We start from the raw sequence: 18,322 nt of genomic DNA, 5'->3' as shown, positions 1-18,322 counted from the left end.
AACATTTTATAATATCCTATTTTTGAAAAAGTTAAAATGCACCTATCAGTTGGAAATAATTAATTCCTACTTGTCTATGGTTGTAATTTTCTATTTGAGGAGTTTGTTCCTACATAATAGGAATAAGCTAGAATATAGTTTCTCCTAGTTTAGTGTGTGGTTGAGAGAATCTCTCAACCACACTACTGTACGTCTAAGATAGCATTCTTATCTTAAGATTATTGATTGTATAAATATATGTGTAATTTCCTCATTCCATATTAATAGAATATATTATTGAGTGTTTGTAATTTTATCTTGGTATCAGACCCTGTGAGGGCCTGGCCCCTCCTGGGCTGAGGGAAAATAATTGAGTGTATAATTTCATTATTTGTTTGTCCATCGAAAGTTGTGTGGGTAATGAGCGATCTGCCAGAGTGGTGCTGATCTTGATTCGTACGCCTGGAGGAGGTCACAGTTAGGAGGTGCAAGAATTCAGCTGCTGGTGCGTCTGCCGGGAGAAGGAGGAGAACCCAGCGTTCGGGGCTGCGTTTTGGTTTGATCACTGCAGGATCAGACCGAGGTAGCTAAGAGCTGCGGCTTTTACGAGCGCCTTATTTGTTGCGGTGATCTGTTGCGGGATCGGTGGCATCAGTGGTCATGGTATCTGTGGAATTTCCAGGATATCGAAGCCCTGCCACTGTATCGATCGATTGAGGAGCGGATACTGAGAAGTGTTGAAGCTGCTCCTCAGCCTTCATCGTCGATCGAACAACTTTGAATGGCAATTTGTTGGAGGTTGTGTTTTGGAGAAGGCCCGGAGGGAGAAACATAAGGCAACGGTGTGAGAACCTTGATCACCGCAGAATTGAATCCGTCTTTAGATCGCAGCGCTAGAGGAGATCTCTGCGAATTTCATTGAAATTTCCACGAAATCGAAGTTTCTCGCATGAAACCCGTGGAGGAGGCCGGGACTGTGTGGTACTGTCTAGATCGAGCAGGTGGTGTGAGGATCATGCAGTGGAGCCTGCCAAATTGTTTAGTCCACATTGGCAGCGTTCATCGCTGCAAATTGACCCTAGAATCGGTGGATCTGGCGATCTAGTGATCTATGGTATTGTGGATCCGGTAATCTGTGGTGATATGTGGTATTGCGGATCTGGTTACCTACCGAAGAAGAACAATGACAGTAACATGGGCTTTTACTCAGAGAACAAAAATAAGGAGAGGAGACTTTTTTCAGAGAACAGCAGCAGAAGAACAGTAAACAATTGTCAACTTCCAGAGGATTGATCGAGCCGCAGACTCTTCAATGGATCGACCCTCTTTGAAATCCTGCAGCAATGGGTGAACATCATTTTCTAGCCATAAAATCTGCAAATGGTAAATCTCGAGTTCAAATATAGTTGCAATGACATTAGCTATCAGAGGCGAGTATTTGTCTGTTAAGACATCTGGAAACCTTTCAACTTTATTCGATTTGGGAGGAGTAGTGGGTGGAATTCTCGCAGGCCATATTTCTGATAGACTTGATGCCAGGGCTATCACGGCAGCTAGTTTCATGTACTGTGCAATACCAGCTCTCATTTTATATCGGGTTTATGGAGGTGTCTCAATGTTTGCCAATATTATGTTGATGATGATGGCCGGACTGTTTGTTAATGGACCTTATGCACTAATTACCACGGCCGTTTCAGCTGATCTCGGTACACACAACTCGCTTAGGGGCAATTCGAGAGCTTTGGCAACCGTTACGGCTATTATAGATGGTACTGGGTCTGTTGGGGCTGCCTTGGGGCCACTTCTGACTGGCTTTATCTCTACAGATGGATGGACTGCTGTATTCATTATGCTCACACTTTCATCTTTAATTTCTGGCCTTCTTTTGACCCGCTTGGTTGTGGCAGAGATTGTGGACAAGATTGCCAAGGCAAAAGAAAGGACCGCACAACGAGAGATTGCAGGATCAATCCAGAACACTGCAGGATTGGAGGAGATTGGGCCGGTGGTGTGTGCCAAGCAGGCGACCAATTGCAGATCGCTGGTTATGATTCATGACATTTCCAGACTCTAAATAGTTGCTGTTATGTTTGGGAAAAAAACATTTTTGGGTAGAGATAGAGAAATTATATTTGAAGAGTTTATGTTGTATTTTCTTGGAATCATGTTTAAATATTATTGAGCCTTATTGAGCCTAGCTAACTCAATGTAGGCAAAGTTATTTTGTTAGAATTTGCAACTCTAACGAATGACAGGTTAAGCATGGAGTTCCAAGAAGTTATTTGAACAAACAAGGATGCCCAAGATGTGAACTATGAAAAAATGAGGTAAAGGAGCAGCAACAACATTTATCGTGGACAACAAAGTAGATGTTTATTTGAGTTAGTGTGGCTTGTGGAATAGACTCCCTAGCATGTTATTGTAATAGTCATTGTATGTACCCAGAAACTCCAAAATGTGGAATCAAATGTAAGATTTTTTAAAGGCATCTGAAAGTTCGTGGTGATCTTAAAACCACTTTGTAAGGTTTATGGTTGGTGGTGAGCTAGAAACCATCTTTTGTCACTGTAAAGTGATGGTTGGTGGTGAGCCATAAACCATCTATATAGTCTTTGTGACTGAAGTGCCTTTGTGGCCAGCTTGCCTTTGTGGCTGAATCGCCTATGTGGCTTGAGGTGCCTTTGTGGCTGGAATCGTGGATGTCAATGTGTTGTTTGACAAGTTGAGCGAATCTTTCTCTGCTTGCCTTTGTGGCTGTGTGTACACGAGAACTTTGTGCTCAATTGAGCAGGTGGACTGCAAAATGCCTGGCTCGGACTCAGATGATTTTTTCCGAGTAAAAGGGGATTGGCGGGTTTTTCGCACTGACAGCAGCGCCAGGAAGGCCAACTGGCGTGTCTGTTAGGCCATTAATCGCGCCAATGGGCGTGGGTTTTTCGTTCAGGATCGCGCCAATTCACCTTCAAGGGATCCGCGGGATCGGAGAAGTTGTGGATTTGTCCGAGGGCAACAGAGTGTGTTTTTGGAGGTTTTGTACATGCAATTCGCCTAATGGTGGTGGATTTGACTAGGGGGAGTTGGAAATAATTAATTCCTACTTGTCTATGGTTGTAATTTTCTATTTGAGGAGTTTGTTCCTACATAATAGGAATAAGCTAGAATATACTTTCTCCTAGTTTAGTGTGTGGTTGAGAGAATCTCTCAACCACACTACTGTACATCTAAGATAGCATTCCTATCTTAAAACTATTGATTGTATAAATATATGTGTAATTTCCTCATTCAATATTAATAGAATATATTATTGAATGTCTGAAGAGATTTCATTGCCTTAATAAGATTCAAAGTTGAGATAGATCTAAGACTAGTTTTATTAAATAACTTTTAATGTGTGATCTATCTATAATTTTGCAAATACTTTTTTATTAAATAAATGTTTACACTCATTTATAAGCACTACCACATTTTCTCTATATTACATTTTTATTGAGAAAATATTTTTTTATTAAATAAATATTTACACTCATTTATAAGCACTACCACATTTTCTCTATATTACATTTTTATTGAGATGACATTTAAATATTTACACTCTTTACAGATTCTACAACATCTCCTCACATTACAATATAACTTACACAACAACTAAACTAACTAAAAAAATAAAATAAAATTATTAACATTCTATAATATCCTATTTTTGAAAAAGTTAAAATGCACCAATCCTCACAAAAAAAAGTCTCCTATCTATCAAATTTACAAATTACAAACTTAATTAATCCATCAGAACCACGAAAAGCCAGATTATGATTAAGAATTATGTACGTAGATATTGAACTACAATGAAAAGTATAGTGTTCAATTGGAGTTTTTCGTGTTGGAAATATTGAGATTATACATATATGTGTTTTTTTAAAATAAAGATTGAAAAATAGAATGATTAGAATGATTGTTTTTTCCATAGATCCACAGTTGTGGAAAAGCATCAGTTTGTTTGCTGTTAGAACTATTTTATTCATTCAGATTTCTTCATCTATAGCAAAATATTGTGCGGAAAATTAATGTAAGGGATTCGAACCTCGCACCCTAGAAGAATTGTGCATATTTTAAATAAATTTGATATTTTTTTGCACTAAAATGTGTCAAATTTCACAGCATAAAATTTTCTATTTAAAAAAATAAACTCTAAAGTTAGTAGCTCAAGTTTCGAAATCTTTAATCAAAATAACAAAGTTGAGAAATTACAAATTCATATTGTTGGAATATATGAATAGTGGAAACAAGCTAAACAAAAACAATTCAGTGTTTCTATAGTTTTTTCAAGATATTAACAACTTGTGTTAATTTTAGTTACTTTTCTTTTTATAACAAGACTGAATTGTTTGTAGATTATTGTGTTTTATTAGCTTGTTATGCAGGTCATGCTCCATGGGTGTGAGATTGAGTTAACTCCATTGGATTATAATTTATTATTTTAAAACTAGGGGTTGCATGATTATAGATTTTACATAGATTATGCCATTAAACTTCAATTTGTGATACCATGAGGTAGTTAGGGTTTGGTATGGTGAAACTACTAGAGAATAACCATTTGTTTTTACATGAAAGAATGATCTTGAGATAAGGAGAACAGGCATATCAGTTTTTTAGCTTTGACAACAGTTGTTATCATATGCCAACTCAATTAAACTACTTCTTGGAAATTTCCCTTTTATATTTTTTATCGCACAATGAATCGGGCTCGTCCTCAAAGGGAGAGGAATAATAGTTTTGAGACGTTTTGGATAATATGTTCAGTCGTTGAGGACTATGGAATTCCTGTCTTGTTTTATGAAGCTTTGTTTATGGTGGACATGGTAACAAAGGACAAAAGAAAGTTGTTCCTCTGCTGGACATGGTAACAAAAGGAGCCAATGTTCAAACCAGAGGATGGAACTTCATGCAATAGTACGACCATAGTTTTAGACATAGATCCCATGGTTATGTATGAAAAGAGCTCACAACCAATGTTCAAACCAGAGGGTTGAGCTTCATGCAAGAGTATGGTCGTATTTTTAGACATCGATCCCATGCTTGCATATGAAAAGGGCTCACAATCATTCGTTTTTTTCCTGTGAGAGTCGACTACCTAGATAAGCGATCGTGCCCCTTAAAAAAAATTCACATTGGCATCTTGTGCATAAAATAGTAGAAATGAATGTGATTTTCTTAAAAGTAAAAACAAGTTTATACACAATTTGAAATATTGTTTTTTTGTGTTAGTGATTATATATACACATATATATGTGCATGATTATCATATATTTCTTGGTAAAGAAATGAAAAATTGTTTTGTGTTAGTGATTATATATACATATATATGTGCATGATTATCATAAATTTCTTGGTAAAGAAAATATTGGTTAGTAATATATTTTTCTTGGTAAAGAAAATATATTACTGCATGTAGATAAAGATTGTTATTACTATATATATAGAAAATATTGTTATTATAAATATATTTGCGATGAGTAACTTTTCTTGTCTTTATATAACATTGAATATGTTTTTATGTAAAAAAAGATAGGTCATTTTTCTGGAAGTGAATATAGATTAAAGAGGGTAATTTGTGAAATATTCTCATGGGTAAGAGAGTTCTTTTGAAAAAGAATACTTAGTTATGAGAAAATATAATAACCTATGCATAGATGAAATGCACGGAGATAATATAAGTCCTATGAATCTTCTTTGGAAAGAATATAATTTAATGGTGTTAATTCATGTGCAAGATTTGCAAAAGTTACATGTTTTGGTGAGTAAAAAAGTAAATGATTTGTGTGTTGCATATTGGATAATTTGATTTAATTGCATGGTTTAATGCATAAAGGTTACCATTATTATTATCTTAGTTCTTATGCCCAAAAGAAAGGTTGATTATGGTACTTTCTTGAAAACAAATGCATGATAACTTTGTTATGATACTTTCTTGGGAACAAATGCATAATAACTTTGTACATAAAAGAATGTTAATGTGTCTCATTATATAGCGAAAGCAAAAAAGTACTCAAATGAAAAAAGAAAAAAAAAAATGAAAATAAAAATATCAATTAAATTAGTTGAGTTTCATGCTTGTAAATTATAAAAAATAAATGCTAAATTTGTAACAAAGCTAAGTGACAATAAATTTTGGTAAAAGCTATAGTGAACCTATTTAATGGGTTCAGAAAATATAAATAATGTTATAAAAAGTAAATACTAAATTTGTAAATAATTCAACTGATAGTAAATATTGGTAAAAACTATGGTTAATCACTCACAAAAAATAAATAACTTTTTTAAATATGCAGGTTTAAATATGTAAAGTTAAATGAAGTGCTAAAACTCTTTTAAAATATATATAAAAATAGATTTAGAATTTCTAAACAAATAATTTTATATATTATATTTGAATAATATAAAATATGTTATTATAATTATAATTAAAAATTTTATTATAAAAAATTTAAAATATATTTTAAAAATTTTCAATTTTTTTTTTAAACATTTTGTTATATGTTATTTCAAATTTCTATTAAAAAAAATTGATTTTATAAACTTGAAAGGGTAGTTTCTTGGGTCGCGGTTTTATATATACAAAAAGATTATCATTTTTACTAGTATTTTAATAATAATTAAAAAATATGCTTACTTTTTATTTTTAAATTTGTTTAGCAATCTTTAGAATGTTTACAACACATCTCTTAAAGAAATTGGAATTAAAAAACATAAATCAATAGAGAAATGGGGGGTCGTAGTTTTGTCACTAATTAAAAGTTTATGTAAAATATTAATGAATATCTTTTAAAGAAAATGAATAAATTAGATAAAAAATATATATTAAATTTTAGAAAAAATATGACATGAAATTGAATTTAAATTGACATGTTTTGTCTTCTTTTACCACCACCTAATTCTTGATGATTTTGTAAATTTAAGAGTAAACATTCCAACTCCATTTATTTTTATAAAACTTCTTTGCCACAAAACGGGAAAAAGTGATACACATTAACATGCTTTTAAGAGAAACTATGTTGGGTTCTTGAAAATAATTACGTGAAAAGAACACATATGCACATATGCAGAAGCATAGAAACAATAGTTGATTACCATAGTTGATTACATGTATGAAGAGATAACTATGTTGGGTCTTGAAAATAACTATGTGAAAAGAACACATATGCACATATGCAGAAGCATAGAAACAATATTTGATTACCATAGTTGATTACATGTATAAAGATATAACTATTGTGTTAGATATTTAAAGAGAAACCTGGATTTGTAGAACTATTATGTTAGATATTTTAAAGAGAAATATGGATTTGTGTGCAGAAAAGAGTAAGTACTATGGAAAGTAAAACAAGTAGTTGGAATAAATGTACTAGATTTTCTTTGTAAAATACATATATCCGCATGCAAGAAATAATGACTAAAACATTACTTCTGGTTTAGAACAATGCATGTCTTTGTGCATATAATAGATTTTGTAAATATATCTATCTTGGAAAAGATGTTTTTTCGAAAAGGGACTTACATTTGCATGCATGATAATAAGGTCTATGATGTTAGCTTCCCCTTAGAAGGGAACATCTATTGTATTGGAAAGATTACTTAGTTACATGCACAAAGAAGAAGCTAAGGGGCTAGCTCTCTTTGAATAAGTTTTTATCTACTTACATGCATGAAAAACAAAGATAAGTTTCTAGTATCCTTTAAGTGAAATGGATAGTTACACTGGTTTCCTTTGGATATGAATGTGTGTTGGTGCGAGAATCATCATAGAAATGAGGTAATTATTTTGACATGCTTGATAAATATTTCTTTATACATGCATAATGTTGTAAGAACAAACATGTTGTGATATTATATTTACATCTCATGTATGCACATGAATAGATGTTAAAAGATTGCTTTCAAAGAATGATTATTGATTGATTAATACTTTATCTAATCATGTTACTAAAGATTGTTGACGACATCAATAACATGAAAGGATGGTGATTTGTGAATAAGACAAATTATGTTTAAAATTGTGACAGATAAGAACTAATGGTCCATGCTGATGAGTATGAGTTGTAGGATGGTCCATTGATGGGACAATCATGCCACAAACATATAAAGAGTGGTCATTTGTGGGTAAATGGTTTCATGATCATTGTAATAGATTTTAGCTAGGTATGTTGTATTTTAATTGATATTTCATTGTAATATTTTAGGACAATGGTCAAGGGATGGCCTCCCTTATAAGCCATTAAGTGAGGGGTGAACACCCTCACGAGCATTTAATAATAAAATTAAACGTTTGTTGGTTTTCACCCTATAGGGTTTCCATGGTATATTGGTGTTCAATGATGTCATTGCTTATTATGTCAGTTTGATGATGTGATTCCTTGCATAATGTGATGTTGATAATGTCAAGTATGTGATTAATTAATGTGGTTAAGGGAATCATGAAATGGATGCAATATTACATCATACAGTTTATGTTAATATACTACAAGAGTGGTGGTTAATGGTTACAAAACTTACATTCCTCTACTAAAGTTACTTTATGTATTGATGAACATTCTATTTAATGGTTAATGAAGAATGTGGAATAGTGGTTTAGATAATTACCAATGGGTAATTTGTGTAAACTTTTTCTAACTCCCTGCATTTTCATATGAGGCTATCAGGGTATGTTACAAGTGGTATCGGAGCAAAAGTTTGCAGCATTGGTGCCTTTGGGAATTGGTAAGTGGAAAAGAAATTGAGATATGCCACCAGTGGGACTTAGCTCAAGTATGAGTCTAACAATCTACACACACACAGATATATATATATATATATATATATATATATATATATATATATATATATATATATATAGTAGAATACTTTTGACTGGAAATGTGTGATTCATGTCTATAACTGCATTCAATAGTAAGTAATAAAGTCTGCTGCAAAGCTATGTTCATGACATTGGAATCTTGACGAGGATAAAAGACAATAAAACCTTTGTCACACTTATGAATAATTTTGAACACTCATTAAGGAAAGTGACAATCAACTCCCAACTTTTGCAAATATGGAAATATTAAGGATACATCTAATGAACATGACTGAAGCTACAATGCACTACGCATTAAGATCGTTGGTAGTTGATCTAAACTGAATCAATCCATAAATAGTTGAAAATAATTGTTGATCTAAATTGTTGAAATAATTGTTGATCTAAAGTGAATCAATCCATAAATTGTTGAAAATACAATCAATTCATAAACTAAACACCAAAACTGAATTATCAACTGCACACTGAAACTCAATGATCGATTGATTTAATCCCACACACCTCTGTCTTACTGATGAGACTAGCCCACACTCCAATATACGATTTAATCCAAAGTCTGTCCAGCACTGATTGTTAATTTGTATTTGGGTTGCAATTAGGCACTAATCACACATTTATTCATAAGATATTTTCCACGGTGGGTGAAATAATTTATGACAAGCATTAATGTGACAATTGATCTGTACCTACCTCGGTCCTCGTTTCCTGCTTGTTCAATTTGGCAAAACCCTTGGCATTTCTTTGGCATTTCGTCATTTTGACTTTCTATTCTACATGGTGAACTCCATGAGGGTTTGTTTTGGTAATGGTATTTTTGTTCTGTCTGCGAATGAATAATGAGCTACAGGCTCTGCCTGTGCTGGTGGTGACTATGCTCTTTGCTAGCGCGGCTCTGTCACGCGTTCTGGAGGTTGGTTTATTCGGCTTCTGGGCACAATTTGTTAATTTATTTGTTCGAGCATGGAAACGACCACTGGTTGGTCTTGTCTGGTTCTCAATTGTTACTGTCCTGCTGTTTATTTGCTTTGCTACGGTTTTGCTGCTAAATTTTTTTTGTTAATGTCTCTGCATGCTCCAGGTTACAGGCACGGTGACCTCGTTCTGCTCTTATTCCTCAGGTAATTTAACCTTCCATGCTTCACTTCTATTTTTGTCTGGTTCTAGTGCTAACAATGTCTTGCCCCTTTGTCTCAGGTGGTCTCCATGTTCTGTGGCTCAATAGCCTGCATTTTCTTTGTGTAAATGCGTCCCCAGGTAAGGGTTTTGTTCTCCCTTTGCTCGAACTGTATTTCTCTTCGTTTTCTTTTATGCGCGTTAGACTAACAGGTTTTGCCTGCTCTGGTCTCATAGGTTAGGGTTCGACCTTGGACATGGATGGTTTCAAACTCTTCAGTTCCTATCCGGTAGGCTCTGTCACTGTATTCTTCATATGATTGCAACTAGGGTCTGTAATTTTTTTGTTGGCCGCGCCACTGCATTCGTTCGTTTGTCTTTTTTTCCTGATGTCGCTAGGCGACCTGGGTTCACCTCTGTTGTAGTTCTTGTTTGCAATTCGTTTTTGATGTAACCATATAATTGGATACGAGGGTTTACTGTATCAAACCCTCGACTAGGGTTTACTCAGTTTCATGGACATTATTTCTTCTACTTTATCCGGCAATGTAATACTGAACTATTATGTAATAACAAACATATATTTTTTTTCTTGCTCCATTGGAAATGAAAAGAAATTGCATTGAGAAAGACTGTCATGGGTTACCTCTGTTTGGGGTTTGTCCACTTGGCGCTCAGGTTCTTGTTTTCTGGTTCAATTGGTTGTGCTGCTTTGGATTCTTCCGGCCACGGGCTTATTCACTGTTTGTCCATTCTCATCTTTGGAAAACTTGTATGTAATTGATCTGTCAGTACTCTATTCTTTAAGAGAGGAAATGTATGAAATTGTATGCATGCACCATGTTTGTCATTATGAATTATTTAATGGTTAAGAAGTATAGATACACAGTACAAAATTGTTACAAATGGATGGAAAATAAACTTGTTCTCTATCTTTTATTATTGTATGAAAAATGTTGAACCCCTCGCATAATTTTCAATTTTACATTTATGTCTTTTGTCCACAGTTACTTGAACTATGTAGTTACTCTTTTAGTTGCAATTCTTATTAGTTACATAACTATTCATGTATTTGGTTCTGCCTATATTGCAAGATTTTACATTAGACATATTTGTCTTTTTCCTCTAAAATGAAAGAACAATTATTAACCTATTGTTTATTAAAGACAAACAAAATAGAGACCCTAACCGACCAAACTATCCCTAACTAATATTGAGATTAAAAAGAAAAACAAAGTCCTACATCCTACTTTGACAAACTGAACATAAAGAAACCAATTCGTTAATAAAACTTTCCACCTTGGCAGAGACCAACACTCGGTCATGGTGCCCTAGTTGGATGCTCCTGCATCAGGCTCCCAGGGTAAAAAGAAATCATGACTCCGGTCCATGAGCTTCTCAACTGAAGAACCCACCTACTCAATTTGCCTAGCATCAAGCCATGAACTATCCTCAATAGGACGGTTCTTCCACTTGACCAGGTATTGCAGATATTCCTTCCGCCGAGTTTGTTTGGCCACCTGAGTGTCGAGGATTCTCTCGATCTCATGAGGCTGAACATAAGGCATTTGTCTCATCCAAGTTTCACTTCCATCCTGGGTATTCCGTGTAGGCCGTGTGGTTCTGTCTTCATTTTCTGGGTCAACAGTGTAAGGAAACAGGTCTACCACATTAAATATGGGTGAAATGCCTATCCTTGGTGACAGTTGTATCTCATAGGCATTCGCTAAAAATTTCTGGAGGACTTTGCAGGGACCTATCTTCTTTTACTTCAGCTTGTTGTATGCACCTCCAGGGAAGCGTTCCTTGTGCAAATGCACGAGGACTTCATCTCCCACATTAAACTGCACTTCCCTTTGCTTCAAATCTACTTGTTGTTTATATTTTTGGCTGCTGTCCTGCAATTTAATTTTCACTTGCTCATGCAAATCTCTCATTACGTTAGCGAAATCTTCCCCATTTGCACTTCGCCTTTCTTGCTGTCCGAGATCTCGCAACTCATGCACTCTGCGAGGACGCATGCTGTACAAGATCTGAAAGGGACTACAACCCGTGCTGCGATTGGGCGAGTCATTATAAGCGAACTCTGCCTGGGCAAGTACTCGATCCCGCATCCGCGAATTCTCACCAATCAAGCTTCGTAGTAGGTTCCCTAGACTTCTGTTTACCACATCTATTTGTTCATCGGTCTGTGAATGATAAACAGAACTGTAAATCAACTATGTGTCCATTTTCTTCCACAGGGTGCACCAAAAGTGCCCCTTGAACTTCACATCCCTATCAGAAAGAATAGACTTAGGAAAACCATGTAGTCTGGCAATCTCTGTAAAGAACAAGTGGGCCACGTGAGTGGCATCAGTGGTTTTTCTGCAAGGGATGAAATGTGCCATCTTCGAGAACCTATCCACTACTACCATTACCGAGTCATAACCTCACTGTGTCCTTGGTAGACCCAAGACGAAGTCCAAGCTGACTGAGTCCCACAGTCTGCTTGGAATAGGAAATGGTGTATACAGTCCCGTGTTTTGACTGTGACCCTTCGCTAGCTGGCACACTTTACATCTGGTCACGAATCGTTGTACATCCCTTCGCATTTTTGGCCAAAAATAGAAATGGCTAAGCTGCTCGAGTGTCTTGTCTATGCCGAAATGTCCGGCTAGACCTCCACTGTGCTTTTCCCGAATAATATTCTCTCTCATCGAGCAGTCAGGAATGCATAGCTGTCCTCCTCTAAACAACAGTTTCTCTTGCAAGTTGTAGTCCAACCATGGACTATTATCTCTCACCAAGGGATTCTGACATGCCTTGTAGGCCTCCTTAAAATCTGTGTCAATCTGATATAAATCTTTCAAGTGCTCAAAACCTAGCACTTGTACAGTACTCTCCTGCAAAAGTAAGGCCCTCCTACTCAATGCATCTGCCACCTTGTTGGCCTGCCCGCTGATGTGTTTCAACACAAAGGTGAAACTCTGCAAATATTCCACCCACTTGGCATGTTTGTGATTCAGCTTGTGTTGTTGCATCACATACTGCAGTGCAGAATTATCCGAAAACAACACAAATTCACTTCCTAGTAAATAGTGTCTCCAATGCTTCAGTGCTTGGATGACAGCATAGAATTCCTTGTTGTAGGATGAATATTTCTACCTGCTTTCATTCAACTTCTCGCTGAAAAATGCAACAGGTTTATCCTCCTGGCTAAGTACAACTCCAATAGCCGTACCGCTAGCATCACAGCGAACCTGAAAAAGCTTTTTAAAATCTGGCAGTCTCAAGATTGGTCTCTCTGTGATCTTTTTCTTTAGTAGCTGAAAACTCCTCTCTGCTGCATCAGTCCATCGAAAAGGTTGACTGGCCTTTTTGATAGTGTCCAGCATAGGTGCGTAGATTTCACTAAAATTTCTTATGAATTTCTGGTAAAAACTCGCCAGCCCATGAAAACTACGTACCTCAAATAAGCTTTTCGGGGATGGCCAATTGACTATCGCTGCAATCTTCTCCGGATCCATCTTTAGCTCATTTTATGTTATTACGAAGCCCAAATAAATAAACTCTTTTTGCAGAAAAGTACACTTTTTCAAATTTATCAGTAGCTTATTCTGCTGCAGTTTTTCCAGCACTTTCCGAACATGTCGAAGGTGATCCTCCCTTGTCTTGCTGAAAATTAATATGTCATCCAGGTACACTATTACAAACTTTCCGATGTATTCTTTCAGCATCTCATTCATTAACCGCATAAAAGTACTAGGTGCATTGCTCAGTCCGAATGGCATAACCAGCCACTCATACAGTCCCTCGTTAGTCTTGAAGGCTGTCGTCCACTCATCTCCCTCTCGAATTTGAATATGATCATACCCACTCTTTAAATCGATCTTAGAAAAATATGCTGCACCACTTAGGCAATCCATCATGTCGTCCATCTGTGGCAGTGGAAACCTGTACTGGATGGTGATTTTGTTGATAGCCCTCGAGTCTGTGCACATCTGCCATTCTCCTCCTTTCTTGGGAGCGAGAACCGTTGGAACTGCGCAAGGGCTCAAACTCTCCCTTATCAACCCTTTGTGTAGCAGTTCCTACACTTGCTTTCTAATCTCCTCATTGTCTTTGGGGCTCATCCGATATGTTGCCTTATTCAGCAAGCTTCCTCTAGGTATGAAGTCAATATGGTGACTTATGCTTCTTTTGGGGGGCAGTTTATCTAGCAAATCCCCCACTATATTGCTAAACTCCTGCAATATCTGCTAAATTTCTATGGGTAAATCTGACACCTCTGTATGTAGCAGTACCGTCTTTGCTCTTCTTACAATAGCATAGCTTACCTCGTTGTCCTCAACTTGTTTCAGAAACTGTTTTCCGCTTACTAACAATACTCTTGTCTCACTTGTTCCCACTGTCTCTTCATCTTTGATGGGCACAAGCATATGCTTGATCCCATCTTTGACAAACTTATAACAGTTTGTCTTCCCATCATGTACCACCTTCTTGTCATACTGCCATGGCCTGCCTAGCAGTATGTGACATACATCCATCGGCATTATGTCACAAATGACCTTATCCTTATATCTGCCGATATGAAATTCCACTTTGCATTGCTCATCTACCAGCAATTGATGGCCTTTTTGCAGCCATGAAACTTTGTAAGGGGTGGGATGTTTCAACCGCTTCAACCCCAACTTTTCCACCATATTTGTGGCCACCAAGTTATCTATACTTCAACTGTCAATGATCAGCTTATAACACTTACCGTGTGACTTACAAACCATCCGAAACAAAGCTTTCCGCTGAGTTTGTTCAGCTGTTTCTTTGGCTAGTTTCAACAACACCTTGTTCAAAACTAGGGCTTCCCCTGTTTCTGGAGCATTCTCTGCTTCTTGGGGAGGTGCCTCTACTTCTTCTGGTTGTGCAACATACGCACCCCTCTGTCTGGCTTGGTCTGCCTCAGGGCATTCAAACGATCTATGTCCCAACTTGTGACACCTGTAACATTGAAAACTGGCTCCTCTGCCTCGTTGATATGGTCTACCACCTCTTGTGCTGTCACCTTTTTCTACTGTTCTGGAAGCTTTAGAACTGCTACCTTCTTCATTACTGCTAGCAGTTTGCCCTCTGCCATAAGACTGGCCTCTTCCTCTACTGGTTCCTCATCCTCTCCTGGCATTTTGTTTTCTAGTAATTTTCTCTTCAGCTTTCATAGCACTCTAATATGCTTCTTCAATGTTTTTCGGAGAAATAATACTAATTTCATCTAAGATTTCTAACCTTAAACCATTTACATACCTGGTTGTCTTCTTCGAGGTGTCTTCTGTATAACTGACCCTTAAGTTCACTCGGTAAAACTCTTCAGTGTACTCCCTTACTGTCATCCCTTTCTGTTTTAGATTATGCACTTGCCTGTGTAGTGCAATCTGGTAATCCTTAGGCAGAAATCTGCCTTTCAATTTGGCCACCATCTTGGACCATTTCTTGATCGGCAACTTGTTTAACCTCATTCTCTCTGTTTGGACACTATCCCACCACAAGGTTGCGTGTCCCTTCAACTTTGTCGCAGCGAACTTGACTCTACGATCTTCACTGACCTCCTCACACTCGAAATACTTATCCAGCTCGCTGATCCAGTCCAACAGAACCTCTGTGGACAAACTGTCGTCATAGTTTTGGAGTTCTGGTTTGGGTTTGCTGCTTGCCAATAAGACCGATCTCAACAACCTCACTTCCGGTCCTTCTTCCTCCGATCCATCTGTTGTCGCTACAGCTTCCTCTTCACTATCATCACCTATCTCTGGATCCCTTCTTCTCCCTGCTTCAACTGCCTCCAAACGGGCAGTAAGAATCCTGATCTCCTCTCTCAGTCCTTCCTCTGTTATCCTTCGAACACCTCTTCCTCGACCTCTCCTTCCTACCTCCATTTCTCAAACTGACTTTAAATTTTGCTCTGATACCACTATGATGGGACCAGCCCACACTCCAATATACGACTTAATCCAAAGTCTGTCCAGCGCTGATTGTTAATTTGTATTTGGGTTGCAATTAGGCACTAATCACACATTTAATCATAAGATATTTTCCACGGTGGTTGAAATCATTTATGACAAGTGTTAATGTGACAGCTAATCTGTACCTACCTCGGTCCTCGTTTCCCGCTTGTTCAATTTGGCAAAACCCTTGGCATTTCTTTGGCATTTCGTCATTTTGACTTTCTGTTCTGCATGGTGAACTCCATGAGGGTTTGTTCTGGTAATGGTATTTTTGTGCTATCTGCGAATGAATAATGAGCTACAGGCTCTGCCTGTGCTGGTGGTGACTATGCTCTTTGCTAGCGCGGCTCTGTCACGCGTTCTGGAGGTTGGTTTATTCCGCTTCTGGGCACAAATTGTTAATTTATTTGTTCGAGCATGGAAACAACCACTGGTTGGTCTTATCTGGTTCTCAATTGTTACTGTCTTGCTATTTATTTGCTTTGCTACGGTTCTACTGCTAAATTTTTTTGTTAGTGTCTCCGCATGCTCCAAGTTACAGGCACGGTGACCTCGCTTTGCTCTTATTCCTCAGGTAATTTAACCTTCCATTTTTCACTTCTATTTTTGTCCAGTTCCAGTGCTAACAATGTCTTTCCCCTTTGTCTCAGGTGGTCTCCATGTTTTGTGGCTCAATAGTCTGCGTTTTCTTTGTGCAAATATGTCCCCAGGTAAGGGTTTTTTTCTCCCTTTGCTCGAACTGAATTTCTCTTCGTTTTCTTTTATGTACAGTTAGACTAACAGGTTTTGCCTGCTCTGGTCTCGCAGGTCAGGGTTCGACCTTGGACGTGGACGGTTTCGAACTCTTCGGTTCCTATCTGGTAGGCTCTGTCACTGTATTCTTCGTATGGTTGCAACTAGGGTTTGTAATTTTTTTGTTGGCCGCACCACAGCATTCATTCATTTGTCTTTTTTTCCTAATGTCGCTAGGTGACCTGGGTTCACCTCTGTTACAGTTCTTGTTTGCAATTCGTTTTCGTTGTAACCATATAGTTGGATATGAGGGTTTACTATATCAAACCCTCGACTAGGGTTTACTCAGTTTCATGGACATTATTTCTTCTACTTTATCCGGCAATGTAATAAAAAACATATATTTTTTTTCTTGCTCCGTTGGAAATGAAAAGAAATTGCGTTGGGAAAGACTGTCACGGGTTACCTCTGTTTGGGGTTTGTCCACTTGGCACTTAGGTTCTTGTTTTTTGGTTCAATTGGTTGTGCTGCTTTGGATTCTTCTGGCCACGGGCTTATTCACTGTTTGTCCATTCTCGTCTTTGGAAAACTTGTATGCAATCAATATGTCAGTACTTTGTTCTTTAAGAGAGGAAATGTATGAAACTGTATGCGTGCACCATGTTTGTCATTCTGAATTATTTAATGGTTAAGAAGTATAGATACACAGTACAAAATTGTTACAGATGGATGGAAAATAAACTTGTTCTCTGTCTTTTATTATTGTATACAAAATTCTGAACCCCTCGAATGATTTTCGATTTTACATTTATGTCTTCTATCCACAGTTACCTGAACTGTGTAGTTACTTTTTCAGTTGCAATTCTTATTAGTTACATAACTATTCATGTATTCGGTTCTGCCTATACTGCAAGATTTTACATTAGACATATTTGTCTTTTTCCTCTAAAATGAAAGAAAAATTATTAACCTATTGTTTATTAAAGACAAACAAAATAGAGACTCTAACCGACCAAAATATCCCTAACTAATACTGAGATTAAAAAGAAAAACAAAGTCCTACATCCTACTTTGACAAACTAAACATAAAGAAACCAATTCGCTAATAAAACTTTCCACCATGGCGGAGACCAACACCCGGTCATGGTGCCCTAGCTGGATGCTCCTGCATCACTAACTAAGATAAAAATATGTACTGTTAGGTGTAGTCGAATTTCCAGTGTAACCATGTGAGGATTGGATTAACTAGCAAACCACCTTGTATGCAGCTGAAAACTTGAAAAATATTTGCATTGTGAAACTCGAATTCCATAGGAAATGGGTGCTTACAGGTGAAGTTTGAATATTTCATCCTCCGTAGAAATCTAGAACTTCATCATTGTCATGAGGAAGAAAAGCATGCTTCTCAATGCAACTAACATTTCAAACCAATGGAATCGATAACCCAGTGGAATTGCCATATAACAAAGTGGAGTCACCAAGTGAATGAATTGCAACCAATATCAAATGCCTACTCCTTGTTTACCAGCAAGGAATAGATATATTCTTTATCATTCTCTGAGGAAAGATCTCTTCGTTATTTCATTCCCCGGAAACGATGCCAAATGTTGTACTTGTTTCTCGAAGGAAGCTCTTGGTTGCGAAACTGCACTGAGAAGCCAACTCGACTAGTCTT

General features: G+C 37.0%; 1 pseudogene across 1 annotated transcript; it reads left to right on the top strand.

Moving 5' to 3' along the window:
* Nucleotides 1–1,184: 1,184 nt before the first annotated feature.
* Nucleotides 1,185–2,053, top strand: LOC149138061 (putative glycerol-3-phosphate transporter 1 pseudogene; annotated as a pseudogene). Its single transcript, XR_016265034.1, has 2 exons — nt 1,185–1,362; nt 1,401–2,053. The product of XR_016265034.1 is annotated as a putative glycerol-3-phosphate transporter 1 pseudogene (transcript).
* The last annotated feature ends 16,269 nt before the right edge of the window (nt 2,054–18,322 follow it).

This window comes from Pinus tabuliformis, chromosome X (assembly GCF_031772625.1).
Source record: "Pinus tabuliformis cultivar Carrire ecotype Pingquan chromosome X, CPIR1, whole genome shotgun sequence".
Taxonomy (NCBI): domain Eukaryota; kingdom Viridiplantae; phylum Streptophyta; class Pinopsida; order Pinales; family Pinaceae; genus Pinus; species Pinus tabuliformis.
This window is presented reverse-complemented; position numbering and strand designations above follow the sequence as displayed.